Here is a 12,566-nt window from a genome sequence, read left to right as displayed (position 1 = left end):
ATTGGAATATGCTCATATGTTCTTGTGCATGTGTGGCACTTGGTTTTTCCCTGTTTTTTTCTTTTTTTTTGTCTTTCTCAAGATGCTTGCTTGTGTTTGTTTGTATGTTTTAGTATTTAGCCCGCAGCAGAGTATAGTCCCGTGCCAGCCTGCTTAGGTACCGCTCGAGATCTCTGAGAATGATGTAACCCTCCAGACGGGACACCCACCTTGAAGGCTGGGACACTTGAGCGGTCAGCTTGGGCTGCTCCTTCCTGGAAGCAGCAGTGGCTGTAGAGGCCTGGGTGACTTCTCTGCTAGAAGCCTCTTCTGTACTGGCAGATAAAGTCTGCCTTCCTTTGACGGCTTCCATGCCCCTGTGGGGTCGAGGTCCGAATGAGGCCCAAGATGGAGCGAGACCCAGACATGCTGGCAATGGGGCTTGAGGAGGTAGCTTTGGAGGTTTCACTGGAGGTAGCTGCTGGCTCTGAGGGATCCTCAGAGTGTGCTGGGCTGGAAAACGCAGTGGTGGGAGATGGAGTGGATGTGTAGTCCGTAGTGGGGTCCTCTTTTAAGATGTTTGCCAGCTGTGGAGAGTCAGAGGAAGACACGAGGATGTCACGTTGTGTTGCGTTGGTCATTTAGGCCTTTCCACAGAATGGTGGCTGAAACCACGTATGTGAAACCTGATCATTCTTTAGGCCAGAGTTTCTCAACCCTGTCCTCCTGCGCATTATGTCATGCTTTTGCATCAAAGTCTTGTCACTAGATTGCATAAAAATAGCTAGCTGTTTATTCTTTCATTCATTTTTGCTATAAGCTAGCTCACTGTACACCTGCGCCAAGTATCCATTGTTCTTAATGGCTTGGTAGAAGTGTGTTGGAAGGTGGAAAAGAGCAGAAATGTGGACTGTCTGTTAGTCTAATCATTCAGGGACATTGTACTGCACAATTAAGTGTTCCAGAAAGTCAGAAAGCATGTGATAAACAGCCAGCGAGTCAAACTGGGTTCTAGAGGGACGCACTAAACTGTGCAGTACTTCCATTTGACACATGTATTCTAAAAGACAGACTAAGGCTTTGGGTTTGCAGATGCAGGATGCAAGAGAAACCACTGGCAATTTAGGAAACAACACTTGGGGCAAAAGTCACGCCAATGACCACAATAGCCAGGTTACTTTTTTAGACTACTTTTGTTCCTTGCAATCATTCAGAATACTGGAAAGTCTTCTAAATACATAGATTGAAAAAAGTCCTGGTTAGAATAGCCCCGAAATTCCCATGGAGTTTTGGTGCATGCCCTACTGAGAGCTGAGCTCTCCCCTGTTTTGCAATGGCAGTGTGAGCTTCAGTGTAAGACTTAGTCATCATTTAGAAGGGAGCATGCCTAAACATACTTTCAAAGGGGCAGATAAGGCTGATGTTTGTTTTCGTATATTTTCAGGAGAAAAATGTCTACTTGGTAGGAAAACCGCAGTAAAATGAGCCCAAAGAAACGTAATTTTTTAAAATACAAAAGTTACATATTTCGTTTTTGAAAACCAAATGAGCAAAACATTCTGTTTTTGGTTACTGATGTTAAGAATTAGTGTTAGGTTTAGTCTTAGGCCTAGAAATGTACTTACAGGTGGTGTGGACAAAACCTTGTATCTCCATTTTTGAAGTTTCTTTATTTTAAATTTGAAAATGCATTAAACATTTCATAATGAATGCACCAACAGAAATGGTCCAAAATTACTTGGGGAAAAAAAATCATATTTCATAAACTTTTTTTCTCTCTTCTCTATTCTGTGAAGTTAACATTTTGGAGATACAACGTTTTGTCCTGACAGCGATGATACTATATAGTAGGGTCCACATTATTATTTTTATCTTTATTTTTGCTGATTTCCAATGACTTGGAGAAAACTCTGGTTCCATTGACTTACATTAAAAGTCAATGTTTTTTCCTTCTCTTGTAAAGTTCTCATTTTGGAGATACAATGTATTGTTCAGACAACAGCGATATATATATATATATATGTGTGTGTGTGTGTAAAAATATGCCCCATATATATATGTAAAGGTATAAAGTGTACAAAACAAACACAGGTGTGGAAGGTATGTGTACCTGAAAGTTGACTTGTCTCATGAGGTCACGCAGATCCAGCTGAATTCCCTGCATGCTTTCGGTCAAGGAGAGCTGTGGCCTTCCTCTTTTGTTTCTCCTCTGCATTGCTCTCTCTGCCTCACTCTCTCTCTCAGTTTCCCTGTCCAGCTCCAGTTTCTGACGCTGGCTCTCCAGGTGGGTCCAGAAAGTGTGGAGGTCACGGGAGGCAATGGACAAACGCTCAGAGTCCTACACACACAGAAAAGATTAAGGCCTTAGCTGAGTGCTACTGTGGATTTTATGTGTTTGTATATATTAATACACTCTTTCTCTCTCTCACATACACACACACACACACACACACACACACCTGCATGTGTAGCCAGGTCTGATAGCTGATGGTGGCTGATGGTAGTGTTTTCAGAGTGAGCCTTCTGTCTTCAAACCGACTGTTACCAAAATGCTGCTCTTTCTGTCGGACAGAAAAAGAAATTAAACTTTGGAGAAACATCTCACAGCACTGAGCTGTCTATCTATCTATCTATCTATCTATCTATCTATCTATCTATCTATCAGGGCAATAAAGTAAATACTTTTTTTTTAAAAAGCAGCAGTTTATTAGAAACAGTAAACAAGGCTAATGATTAGCACTTGGTTCCTGAGGGTAATGGCTAAGGTTTGATCAGCACAGTAGTATTTAGAAGAAGGAAAGAAAGACAGAGAGAAAGAAAAGGAAGAAAGAAAAGCAAGAGAATGAAGGAAGAAGGGAAGAAAAAAAAGGCTAAGGGTAGCACAGTAGCATTTAGGAATAATAAAGAAAGATGCAAAGCAATGAAGGAAGAAAGATGGAAAGCAATGAAGGAAATGAACGAGGGAACGAAGGAAGGAAGAGAGAAAGAAAGGTTATGTGTAGCTCTTAGCATTTAATCAGAAACAAATAAAAAAAAGGAAATTAGGAAAAAGCAAAGAAATTAAGAGAAGGAAAGGAACGATGGGAGAAAGAAAAATGGTTGGTGTAGCACAGAAGCATAAAACAGAAAGAAAGAAAGAAAGAAAGGAATAATTTGTACTCACGTATCTTAGCAGCAGCTGCTGCACGCGTCCCCTTATGGTGCGCGTGAGTCTGAGGGAGTTGGAGAACGCCCCCTGCCGGCTCAGTGGGAGACTGCAGCTCTCATAGAGCAGCGCGCTGAGGAAGATCCAGAAGGCTGATCTGCAGGAGGTCATCTGAAGCAAGACAACAGGTCAGATAACAGGATTAAGGTCATATAACCCGTTATGTTAATATTATGAGTTAATAAAACACCAATCAGACGATTTTCACGTTTAAAATAACCCACATTTAAACGACACGCCTGATATTTCAGAGTGAAAACAGCAAAATAACAACATCTTCGTTAAAGACCGCGTTGGGTGACTGTATGACAGAAACTGGAGGAGTTACTACTAAAAATACTAAAAATGACCGCTTGTTTTACAGTTATCTACGCTTGATAAAACCCTTTTTTTCTTGACTTATTCGGATTGTTTAAAACTCCTCTCAGTGAATGATCTCAGCTATCGTCTCTAACAGCAGATGAAGGCTGACCAGGCTTTAATCCTGATGGTGAGGATGTGACCGCTGTAAGTAACTATTAACTAAAGTTAACCACAGTTTAAAGCTTCTCCCATTCATGCACATCCTCACTGCCTTCAGTCTGACTCTGCCTCTAATCCTGCTGAAAGTCACTTTAGAACCGATGAGCTCCTGAACCCATAGCATCCTGAGTTCAGCCTCCGAAGTCCAGCGACTCACCTCGGTCAGTGTGGATGGGCGGAGAGGGGCTGTGCTCGGTCTCACTGGAGCTCTGAGTGCGTGAGTGATTGTGAGTGAGCTGGAGTCACTCTGAGTTTTATATCTTGTGCCCTCGTTTCGCTTTGTGAGGTCAGGGGTTTTCTCACTTTCATGCATGAGACTGAGAGCAGAAAAAAACCCCAGCCCTGCAGATAACAGCAGGTCAGCATCGGTAATACAACTTATTAATGATAAATATAATACAACTTATTAATTATGACTAGAATACAGCTTATTAATGATGACTATAAAACAACTTATTAATGATGACTATAATACAGCTTATTAATGATAACTATAATACAATGTATTAATTATGACTATAATACAACTTATTGATTATGACTATAATATTTATCTAAATATATATATGTGATTTTTGTCAGATAGAAAAAGACACTTAAGCTTTGGATAAACATCTCACAGTAGTGAGCTATCTGTCTATCTATCAATCAGTCTTTCTGTCTGTCTACCTATCTATCTATCTATCTATCTATCTATCTATCTATCTATCTATCTATCTATCTATCTATCTATCTGTCTGTCTTTCTGTCTGTCTGTGTGTCTATCTTCTTTTTTCCTTTGTTCCTTTCCTTCATCCTTCATTTTCTTGCTTTTCTAAATATTACTATAGTAATTGAACCTTAGCTGCTATCGGTCTGTCTGTCTGTCTGTCTGTCTATCTATCTATCTATCTATCTATACTGATGTTTGTTTAATGATGGTTTTGGGTCAGATTTTGAGCCCTGTAGAGAACATTTGTCTCACATTAAACACAAACTAGCTTGAATTTTTTCATTTCTTTCAGCTGTTTTTGATGATAAACAAACATTGAGTCTTCTTTCTATACAAGTTCACCCACAACCAAATCTAATCAAAGGGGTTCCGCCCATTTTTGCACAGGAGTGTAGTTGTAGTTGTATTCAGTTACATACACAAAAAGTGATGTGTTAAATAACAACACACTAACCTGTGTTTTCCATTTTAACACTGTCATATTGTTTCTGATTGTTTCTTTTGTTAGTGATGTGTCTAGTTAGAGACAGAATATGTTGTTTTTAACACCTATATTTTAAGACTGTACTCATAATAAGTGTGTGTCATATTTTTGAGTGCTGTGTTTCTATGTATTATGGATCATCATTCTTAGAAGCATCTGATTGTCCACTGTCCTTCCCAGCATCCAACTGCACCCACAACTTTCTGGGAACTGTGGTGGAACACCACAAGATGAAATGATACAATTCCATAAGACTGGGCAGTGGTTTGTGTCCACAGAGGACATTTTATAGTTTGATTTCATGCTCTGTATTATGTATTCAGATTAAAAGTTAATTAATACTACTAATTAATGCTAATAATTTATACTGCTGTTGTTATTAGCCTATATTGTTGCTGATTTTACTAGGCCTACTAGTAAAAACAACAACTACTAGTTATTAATATACTTATATCAAGAATATGAATCAGTTTAGGATAATAATTGATAATAGTAGTAATAATAGTGATAATAATAACGTTTCCTACTTAGTTTCAGTTCTATAAAGTGTGGTTGTGGTTTTTGTCTTTTTTCCGTACTGGCACGGGAGTGTGTTGATTCTCTGTGATGTCATGTGGGGTATCCCGATACGTCATCACGAAAATGTGATGAGAAAAGTCCTCGAGTAACTGAAGCACTGTAACCCCCCACCGCCCCCCCTCAGGCTTCCCTTTTCATCCTGTACTGTACACTTACATCTCACTTCCGTTTCTAGTGTAATAGAGGGAAATAGAAATCTAGATACATTTAAACAGAAATTACAAAGTATTACGGAACAGTAATCAAATAGTAAATCTACTCACTTACCAGGCCTACTAGTGCTTCAGGTTTAGTGGCCGAGTAAGACCCTCCTTCAAAAACGAGCTCACCTAATAGAAATTCATAATCTTGCCTAGAGCGCTGCTCTAGTGACCCCCAGATTAAGAACCCCTGGTGTAGACTATTAACTAACATCCTACCAAATTAAACTGTGCTTGCAGTTACTGATCAAAGACCCTGTTTGCTATAAAATAGAGACATTATTCACTCAAAGGAGCACATCTCAAGAACTTTGCCACTTTGGCCAAGAGCATCAACCTCAAGAGCATCGAGTGGCCTATGACTTTGACTCGGACTTCGGCCCTATGACTCTGAAAGACTCAAGACCCAAAGTGGAAGAAACGCGGAGAGTCGCGTCTGACTGACGGCTACACAGTCAGTTACTTTTCATGTGAATGGATTCGTTTCCTGCTGTAAATCTGATAAACAGCAACGTCCTCAGACATCTGTTGCTGAGCTTATGCTCGGTTTATTATATTTCAGAAGACGAGAAGTGTTAGAGCTCAAGTTCATCTCCATAAGCTGGAAACAAGTGAAGCATCAACAGCATCAATAAGCCCTCAGCACTTAAACTCTTATTGGAGAAACTCACCAGGCAAACTGACCTTTTTCCTCATGGTAGCAAAACAAAAGAAACACAGCATCTCTGTTCAAACTGTTTTTAACAGCTTCTGCAGGTAAAACAAACACAACATTCACCACAAGGCTGAAGTTGAGTTCACCAGCTTTGTATTGGAATTTGTCATTCCACCTTAAATGGTGCAGCAGTGATGGACCGGAATGGAAAATTCAAATAAAAAGCTGTTGATGAAAAAAAAAAAGTCAACTTCAGCTTCACCATCTTTTCTGTTGTTGTCTAAATTCAAACGAGCAGTTGTTTTTAGGTGGATTAACTAGTTTAGTGCTGAGCTAGTTTTTATTTGGATCATATGTTCACAACAATATAAAGTTCAGTAGCACCTTTCAAATTCTTTTCATGTGTAGTTGCACTACTCTTATCTATCATGGATTTTGTATTTTTTAATTAAAAGGCTATAGTACTGTTACCATTATTCAGTGTTATGCCCTTAAATTGGCTGAAGAATGCATAATGACTTGTTTGGGACTCGAAGATTAGGACTATTGACTCAGGACTTAAATCGGGAGTCGGCTATCATACCTTGGCACTTGACTCGAGACTTAAGTGTCAAGACTTGAGACTTATTTGTTACTTGCAACTTAGTGACTTGTTTCCACCTCTGTCTGTCAGTTAGTTCTTTATTTTCCTTCTTCTTTTTTGTACAGCAGTGGTTTTCTCACTCCCAATCTTGGGGACTCTAGTAATGGACCAAAATAATCATCACCATCAACTACATGCATGTCCGCGTTCCCAGAAATGCTGCTTATAATCATAATAACCAAGCCTCGAATGCATAAACAAACGGTTTGTTCTGAATTTACCACAAGAGATCACCCGAAACAGAACTAAAAGCAAAACAAATGTTTATTGTATAATGAAGTCTCAGTGGGGAAAAAAAAAATGAGACTGAAAGCGGTAGAAGCAGACCCGGCTTAGCTGGGCATGAGAAGAATCTCCAAGAAGAATTTAAGAGTTCAGTTTTTGTTTGAATCATAACTTTATCAGATAACATTTCATCAAAACCTGCACTGAGCTTGCCTAAAGACAGAGAACGTGCACATATCAAATCGTTGTAGAACGCTGGTGTGCAAGGAAACCCTGCTTCAGCAATGTAGTGGCAGGCAACTCATCAGTTAGTTAAGTCAGGTGTTAAAAAAGAGGTAAAAGACAAAAATGTCCTGTGCAGGCCTAAAACTCAGAACCACTGCATAGAGAAGCTTTTCTAGACATTAGTGCAAAAGGAAGTGAAAGATTTCTGGTGCAGGTGAGAGTTTAAACTGACCTGTGTTGGGAAGTGAGAAACCAACAGTTAAAATAAAGTAGCCTAAACAGAATAAGCTGATGTTGCTAGTCATGAAGTGGTTAGTATTAGAATGATGGAAACAGTGAACGTTTATAAGCCAGAGCAACTTGCAGTCTAATCACATTATACACTGTAAGCCTAGATAAGTGTACATAACTCAAAAAATTTGAGGCAACCGGTTGCCCCAAAAAATTCAGTTAAGCTGTAGTGATCAAACCAGCAAGTTAAGTTCGATGCACTTAAGATACTAAACATTGCATGTTAGAGTACCTCATTTTTTGTGTTAGATTAGCATAAACATGTTTCTGCAACTTATAAAATCTTATTGTTTAAACTTTTTGAGTTAGATAAACCTACAGTTTCAATTTGATTATATATCTCATTAAGTAATTGCAGCACTATTATTAGGTTATATTGACCAGTTTGTCAAACACCGAGTTTCACATGCACTCAATAATCTGGTAAATGCAGATTTTGTCAGTAATCCGATCAATGCGTTTACACGAACCCGAGTAATCCGATAATGGGAAAACTGCAGGTCTACATGAGTCGGGCAGTAACAGGATTTCCACCTTGCAATCAGCCAATAAACTCACAGAAGAAGAGGAGACGTAAGCTTTGTAAAATTGTGTTAAACTCAAACTTCATGCCGTGGCTTTTTTTTAAAAAAAAATATTGCGCCACTTTATCTGAAAATATGAACATACATCATCTTGATTTCATCAAGCATGTGTTTGGTTTCAGCGTTGTTCCAAAAGTGTTTTGCTGCCATCTCGTGGCAACGCTGCCTATTCCTGGTACTGGGTTCAGTTCTGTATATGGGCAGACTGAGAAATCCGAAAGAAATCAGAGTAAGAGTTTACAAGCACTGAGAAATCTGATTACTGAGCTAAAATACAGCTCTCTTTATCGGATTTCTTAATCTGATTTCTAGACCCTACTCTGATCTAAGGAATCGGAGTATGCTGTTTTAATGATCCTTTGAATAATCAGATAACTACGATAATGATTATGATCAGATTACATGTAAATGCACTCACTGATAGGTTAATGTTACTCGACAGATGTGTATAACAGAGTGAAACTAAGTAAGCTGTGTTGTTTACATATGCTGACCACTATGCCTACCACTACTTGCAGTGTAGTGGTAGATATATGTTGCATTAGGAGTCCGGCCCAGTGTCTCTCATTGGTGTGTTGTGCTTGTCTGGACAGGGAATTGAACCCCAGTGTACTGTAGGGAGGACAGCAGTGTCTCTTGCTACTGTACACCAAAAACTATATGTTTGCTGCATTGGCAGGCCTGAAGCCAAAACTATATTATGAGTGAGGCATCCAAAATCCACAGAGGGGCCCAGGGAGTGGGAGTTTGGTTGGGCTGTGTGTGTGAAGTATAGCATATCTAGCGTATCTCATTCAGAAAATCTGCTAATTTATATTCCCCAAATTTACAACACATTCCTACAAGACAGCCAATACAAAGTGATGCATTCAAATTCTACTATGTTAATCAATTTAGCTTTTTATATCAGGTGTGCAGCAAGCAGTAGCAGTGTCCAATTTTCGTTTTATTTTGCTTTTTTGCCACCTGTCTCTATAATATCATGTACAAAATGGGTTTAGTGAGAAATGACGATTGGCTGGAGGGGCAGTGCCCCATTAAATTGACCACCTGAGCACACTGGCCTGCACATTTGTAGTGCTGTTTGAATTGTTCCTGAAAAGTTATTGCTCTGATTATCTAAAGCAGCCTTCAGGAACTGCATTTATTCATGAAGTGAAGACCCATATATGCTAAAAATAAGAAAATGTAAACGAGCAAATCTCAAAAACTTTGCAACTTTTTTGTAACTGCTGTGGCCAACAGCATCAAATCATTTATCATTTGATGCTCTTAGCCAAAGCAAGTTTGGTCCTTCATGAGGACTCAGTGAGGCTAAGGAGACAAAACTCTTGTGGCTAAATTTCAAGAACAGATACATTTTTATCTTGAAAAAAGAAAGCTAATGCTATTAGTATTTATTCTAGCCTGTTTTGTGGTGTTTTTGTTCATATTTTCACACTAATCAGAAGATCAGTGTGCGAGCACAAAAAAGTTCACTGTATTGTTAAATGTTAGCACAACTAGTGATAAGCTGAGCTAATAAAAAGACATGGGTCAGTTCACACTCAAGACAAAAAATGTAAGGTTTGCTTGAGTCTACATGTCTGTGTTAATGTAGACATTTTAGTGATCTTTAAATGGAAGTGAATGGTATCAATATTTGTGAAATTTTTTATGTGGCTAATTAATAAATGAAACAGAATGCGATTGATGAGTAGTTAAAGAAAAGCACCTTTCTGAATTCTCTGTGGAGATTCCCATCGTATCCAGCTGGGTACCCTCTACCTCTTTCAATCTCACTTTCTTTCATCCCCCGGGACTCCCTAAACCTTTGTTTTGCTTTTTGTTCTGTTTTCTAAGGGTGATCCCTCATCCCGTTCTGAGACCAAATAAGGCTCATGTGTTTGAGGTCCACTTATGATTATAAGCAACACTTCTGAGAATGTGGACGAGCAGTTTGGTGGTGACGTGTGTTTTAGCGCATGGAGAATCTCACTCAGATATTTGTAAACAGAACCGAAATGGTCACTGCTGTTGCATAGTACAGTTGTTCCAGTTCCTGTTTCCTCTGTTCAGTTTTCGGGTTGAGCAACTTCGCACTTCCTTACTACAGCATACCCCCCATCTCTGTTTCAGCCAGGATGAGAGAAGGAGTTTTATTCTTATGTAAACAAAACCATGACATGATGGGAGGGGTGATTTTCAACCTTGTCATTGCCATCATCCTCCTCTTCATCACTGTCATCCTCCTCTGTGTCACATTCATCAAAATCATCCTTTTCTTCCTCATACTTATAACCAACATCCTTAAAATTTTGTGTAAAAGTATCAAACATAATACAGTGAAATTGAAAACTATTAAATATTTCTATGTAACTTGTATATTGTATACTTGTAAACTGCATACTAGCATTGGCAACAGTTTTGGCACTCCTGGCCATATGACACAACATCTGCATTGAACTACAAACATTTCTGAAAAGTTGGGACATTTTGTAAAATGCAGTAAAAATAATATTGTGATTTGTTCATTTTATAAACCTTTATTTAACCAACATAAGAACAAAGAAATTACTTGGCTGACCAATATGATTGTATTTTGTAAATATAAACAAATTTTGAATTTGATGCCTGCAGCAAACTCAAAAAAAAGTTGAAACAGGGCAAAATGAGTTAAAATTTTATACAATATTACAAGTTTTTAAAAATTTCCTTATTAAGCAGGTGAATTAGTAACTGGTGAGGGTATCATGATTGAGTATAAAAGGACCATCCACAAAAAGCTCAGTCTTTGCAAGCAAGGATGGGTCGTGGCTCACCACTTTGTGTAAGAACATTTCTCAGTTCAAAAAGAACATTTCTCAATGCAAGACTTCAAAGAATTCAGGTCTTTCACCGTCTTCCGTACATAATGTTGTGAAAACATTCAGGGAATCTGAAGAAATCTTGGTCTGTGTAGAACAGGGCTGGAAACTACTGTTGAATGTGCTTGACTTTCGAGCCCTCAGATGGCATTGCATGAGAAACCGTCATGATACTCTGTTCAATTGAGAGTGCTTGAGAATACTTCAGAAAACTTGTCACTTCACAGAGTCTGCTGCTGCATCAGGAAATGCAGCTTCAAACTCTACTACACAAGTAGAAAGCCATACATCAATTCTATGCAGAAACACCACTGAGTTCTCTGGGCCTGAGCTCATCTCCAAAAGACATGTCTGAAAGACAGTGGAAATGTGTGCTGTGGTCAGATTAGTTCATATTCCAGCCTGTCCATATACCATCCACACTTTAATCAGCGAAAGGTGCAATACCAATATCTCTCATGGTATGGGGGTGCATCAGTGCAGGCGGCACAGGTGACTTGCACATGTCTGAAGATACCAGCGACGTGGCAGCATATACTAGGATTTTAGAGAGACATATGTTGTTGTCAAGATGACATCTTTTCCCAGGAAGTCCATGAATATTTCAGCAAGGCCTCATTCTGCACATGTTGCAACAGCATGACTTCATAGAAACCAAGTGTGTGTGCTTGACTGGCCTGTGTGCAGTCCAGATGTGTCTCCTATTGAAAATGTATGGCACATCATGAAGAGGAAAATCAGACAACGGTGTTGAGTTACGTCTTGTATCAAGCAAGAATGGGCAGACATTCCAATTGCAAAACTGCAAAAATTAGCATCCTCAGTTCCCAAATGATTAAAAGTGTAATTTTAGGAAAAGGTGATGTAACACAGTGGTAAACATGTGTGTCTTTTTTGAGTCTGTTGCAGGCATCAAATTCTATATTTGTTTATATTTACAAAGTACAATTACATTGGTCTGTGAAAACATTGGAAATCTTTTCTTTGTATTAGTGTACTCCCCTCAGTTAAATACACAAGAGAATGAGACACCTTACTAGATCAGTATTACACCATTTTGCACATGTCACAGCTTGCAAATGCTTTTTGTTGCCAGTTAGTCTTTCTGGTCATATTTTCAGGAATTTTCCCCCACTTTTCCATGCAGAGGGCTTCTAGTGTTGTAATGTTCTTCTGGCTGGTTTGCTTGCACAGCATGTTTACTATAAGCTATTCCAAATGTTTCAGCTTGTGTTGCTTGAAGTAGTTTATAGTGTGTTTTTTAGGTATTTTGGGTCATTGTCATCTTGTAGAAGGCAGCCTTTTTTGAACTATAGTTTCTTGATTGACTGTGTCACATTTGCTTACAGAATTTGCTGATATTTAGTGGAATCCATTCTTCCATCTACCTGTGCAATGTTTCCTGTGCCACTGGCT

This window comes from Colossoma macropomum, unplaced genomic scaffold, assembly GCF_904425465.1.
Source record: "Colossoma macropomum unplaced genomic scaffold, Colossoma_macropomum, whole genome shotgun sequence".
Lineage (NCBI taxonomy): Eukaryota > Metazoa > Chordata > Actinopteri > Characiformes > Serrasalmidae > Colossoma > Colossoma macropomum.
The sequence above is the reverse complement of the archived record's forward strand: the minus strand, read 5'-3'. Positions refer to the sequence as shown.